The sequence below is a fragment of the Palaemon carinicauda genome, chromosome 4 (genome assembly GCF_036898095.1).
Source record: "Palaemon carinicauda isolate YSFRI2023 chromosome 4, ASM3689809v2, whole genome shotgun sequence".
Taxonomy (NCBI): Eukaryota; Metazoa; Arthropoda; class Malacostraca; order Decapoda; family Palaemonidae; genus Palaemon; species Palaemon carinicauda.
In genome coordinates, this window is record NC_090728.1 from 126,424,601 (window position 1) to 126,429,600 (window position 5,000).

Consider the following 5,000-nt stretch of genomic DNA (forward strand, 5'->3'; position numbering starts at 1 on the left):
TGTCTAACACGGCCGTGTTGAGAGAAGGCTTGATAAAAATGCGAATGGTAGGCATAGAGCCTTCCTGGCGCCATTTAATCTCTAACCTAAAAAAAAAGAAAAAATCCATTAAACACACTTACAATATTTCAATTTGACATTATTAGTAAAGTAGACATTAAATCTTCACAAACATGCATCCGAGAATTTGGATGATGCATATTAAATCTATTTCTTTTGTGGTGTTCCAATGATCTGGTATTTTACAAAACATAAGTTCATATAGTAGGGGAAGTACAATTTTTCTATTTCTTCTTTTTCGACTTAAGAGGAACCTAATTTAGGCGATGTAACGATTTATTCCCCTGATGATAAGTTCTAGGAATTAAAAAAGAATAAATATGTTTGGAGAGTGTCTTCCACCAAATAAAAATGGTGATAAGCTGATTCTTTATTAATGTGGCCTACCAGAGTGATTTCACCAGAACAAAAAAGTCCAGTAATATTTGTAGAACTAAAATTAGACAAAAGAAAAAAAAATACGAATTCTAGTTGTCAGTTTATATGGTGTAAAAGAATTAAAGAACAAGTTTGTGGAAATAAAATAAAAAATACAGCAAAAATATTGTAAAGAGACGCGTGGATTAAAAATATAAGAACATACCGTAGCTTTTAGGATACTGTAAGATAAGAATGAATGCTTGAAGGATAGTGTTTCTTTATACTATTGAAATACTTGTAACTTCTGATGCATAGATAATGTTTTCAGACACGCGTTAAAATCATATATTCGTATATATCACATTAAACAGAGTAGTGTGCAAGGAGCCAGTTAGGTGATAATTGAGAGGCGTGGTGAATGCAACTGAACTTCATTAAGCATCCATTTTGTTTATATACACTGACATGCGAGTAGGACGGTTACAAAAAACATAATCAAAGATAAGTGATAAGATAAAGAAAGGAAACACGTTACAGTGTACGAAACACCTGAGATACAGTAGACTAGTATAAAATGAAAAAGGGAAATAGGTGAAACAATGAAGATACAAAACTGTTTTTTCTTTTAACTTTTTTCTTTATTAGGAAAAAAAATAAATACAGAAAGGAACCTTGATGACCAAAACAATAATTGTTGGAAGAGTAGGAAGTCATTTGGCAAAGCAATAAAACTTTTTATTTCAAAGATATTATTTCTATGTTGAAGAATCATAAAGCTGCAAATTTCTATGATGTAATATTTTAAGCTCTAGTTTTAAATTAGAAACTTTATCGAGGTATGAAAACGATTGATACATAAACAAAGAAAAAAAAAACCAAGATTACAGGATTATTATATTACTGGTATTCCTAAGTGTTCGAGAAATACCAACAGATTAGGGATATGTTCCTAAAAGGTACTCTAGGCTTATTTTTTTGGAGTCTACGGAAAATGTAATATGCGTGCTTAAGATATTAGAAGAGGGACAGTGTTAAATATACCCGTTGGATAGTGTGCTAGGATCTATATTCACGGCCTATAAAGAAAAACAATAAAAGTAATAGTAAGAGTTGTGAATGATCCTAGACATATAAGAGATTTGTGAATTTAGAGTTTTTTTTTTATTATTATTAAAAAAAAATAGGTATTTGAAAAGCTACAATACATCACGGACCTAGAAAAAGGCAACGGAAAAAATGTGCACAAAAATTATGCGAGGGGCACTTAGAATATTTAATTCATGGCTAAATATATTGGGAGAGATCAAAAGTTATCATACCGAATGTAAAACTGAAGTGGCCATATAAAGATTTAGGCAGGAGGGTTTTGATCTAATATTAGATTTAAGAAAATAAAGTGCCATGTCACTTGGGCTTTTTAACATTTTCGTGGAAGAATCAGTGAAGTAGGAAATATTTTAGGAAAATATAATGCTAGGATGAGAGCATGCAGTCGGTAATATTTACTGATTTATGCAGTAATATGCTCTAATACAAAAAGAGAAACTACTGAGATTAGTATATCAGTTTAAGAGACATGTTTATCATAATATTTTTTTTTTTCCATTTTGTCTTCAGACACAGTTTCATAGTATACATTTGAAAAAATCGTGAGAATTATCATCTTTATTTTTCCTCCCAATATCAATCTTGACACAGTCCTTTAATCATAATTAATCATATTTTTTATCGTCCTTTCCATTCATAGCTTTCAGGATTATACCATACAGTAAGTAGTACATACTAAGCTATAAATTTTAAGTCTCTGGCATTTCTTCTTGAGGCTGAACACCTCACAATTTTAGGGAAGTTTCATTAATAATCTGTCCCAATGATTTTCTTAAGTATATTATTACATCTGTGGAGCTTTAGATTTAAAAACATTGGTTGAAAAGACAGTCTTACAGGCTATATAAGTCTAGTATCCTATCCTATCTCTTATCTATCCTGAATAATCAACTTTGTTATCTATCTGTTGTTTTTTTTTGTTTACTTTTTTATTTTATTCTTTATTTCTTATTTGTTTTCCTTAGTGAGTTTTATTCCCCAAATGGAGTCCACTGCTTCTGTCATGCTGCTTGTACAATTAGGGCTTTCAATAAAAATAGCAGTTATTTGCAATAAACGGCTATCTCAATAATAGTAACTATGTTATTCAACAAGTTTTATTGTCGTCACTGTTAAATTAACCCCTTATTAAAAATAAACCAAATCAATTTGAAGTTTATCGATAAAGTAGGGATTTTTCTATTCAAATAAGCTAGATATTTATTTTAGCATGCAAATATAAATCATTCAAAACTATTCTAAATATCTACATAGACGATTTTTTGCTAGTTCCTAATAATGAAGAGACTAATGACGAGTAAAGGACGAATATTACATTGCATCATTTTAAGAAGTACAGATATTATGCTTTGGTTTAAACAGTAAAGGAATGAGCTATTAGCCAGAGAAAAACGATGAACACAGCAGGGAAAACAATAAACACATTTGCAAGGTTGTTATGTCAAGGGGTCCCATTAAGCATGATGAATATTATGTTAGAATTAATCTAGGTATCCACTTCCTTCTCTCTCTCTCTCTCTCTCTCTCTCTCTCTCTCTCTCTCTCTCTCTCTCTCTCTCTCTCTCTCTCTCTCTCTCTCTCTCTCTCTGTATATATGGTGGCAGATTTAAGCAAAGGGTCAGGTATGAAGTCGTGAAATTTGTATCATTGTTTTGAGTCTTACTTTTCAACCTTTCGACCAGGCAACAAATGCAAATCATTATGTTTATAAACAACGAATGTGACTATTTGAAGAAGCAACAATAATAAAAGAAAAATAGGAAATAAGATTTTACAACATTGTATTAGATGTGTATTGCATATAAATGTCTTAACTCTAGTTCTAAAATGATTACATATGGCACTCTGATATAACTTATGCTTCCAGTGTTTGAGTTATGTTCTTTTGGTTATTAGAAAAGATACATCTTACCTTCATAAAAGTAGCCTAGCCTTTTTCTGTTTTCTTTTTAAATAAAATTATTAAATATCCCAAGGTTTTATGTGAATTTAAACATAAATAAAGTAGAAACTCTAAGAAAACTCAAAATATCCCATTATTAATATTATTATTATTATTATTATTATTATTATTATTATTATTATTATTATTATTATTATTATTATTATTCAATAATTTACTGAAAAACTTATCCAAGATATCGATAGTAAGTGCTTTTTATACTTAGGATTTAAAGGTAGTACATATTTAAAATTTCAGCCTGCTGAACTGTTATTTATCTTACGAACAAAAATGAAATATCACGATACAATTATCAGTCGGTTATGACGAAAATGTTTTCCTTCTTCTCTTAGTTTAGTATTCTATCTGTGAAAGAGTATATGAATAACTTATTTTTTAAAGTTATATCTAATTGGATAAAACTCCTTTTATTTTCATTCATAAGGAGTCAAGTTTAATATTCTTTAATGGCAGATTTACCAAAGATTTATAAAAAAAAAAAAAAAAAAAAAAGCCCAACTATTCATCGATATTCGAGTCCTAATGGATAATTTTGCATAAATGTGTTCTGTATATAAAGTTTGAGATTATTAAAAAGATTTATTTTTCTGTTCCGATGAAAACGCTGACTACCAGCAAAAATTGTTACTTTATAAACAATTCAAATCTCTCTATGAGGGAAGTAATTGGTTATTTATTTACGTTTAAGCCATGATTGGTTATATGATAAATTAATCATCAAGGACAATAGCAAAAGAAAACACAAAAAATATCCACGTATATACACAGGAAATGAAAACACCAATAATGGATTTAACCCTTTTTCATATATAAATGTTTACAAACCATCAGTAAATATTTTGTTCCCAATCAACTGGTAACAAAAATTGGCATAATACTGAAAATAAAAAAATAGCTAAGAAAAAGAAATAACCAATATAATCGTAGGTAATTACGAAAACAAGTCCATTGCCACCTTTTTTTATTATCATCCAATTCCTCTTATACAAAAACACAATAAATTAATACGATTAAACAATATAAAAGGAAATTCCCGAAATACATGACATGATTTCTAGAAGAAAATTTCTCCCATAATTTAGGACAGTATGCAATTTTCTTTTGTATAACAATGAGCTTCTGCTTTAATGGTGCGAGGCACTTCGTCTGATGAGGTGTGGTACAAACACATATTTTACAAAAAGGTACATTTCAAATGCGTATTAATGTTTCCTGCCATGAATGCAGGAGTAAAACTTGTTATGAGTTGCAACGAAGCTTTTAAAATAACGGAAGCATGGAGTTATGAAAATGGTTTTCGTTATTAAATACCATGTTTTTAACGCAAGAAAGGAAAATATCAAATTATTATATTTTGCTTAAAGAATAAAAATCATCTTAGTAATAAATAAAAATGTTAGAATATCGAATTGATATAAAGTTCAAATTTTTTTTGGAAGAATTCAACTATATGGCTTATTGTATATATACATACACACAGACAAAAACAGACACACGTGTTTATATATAT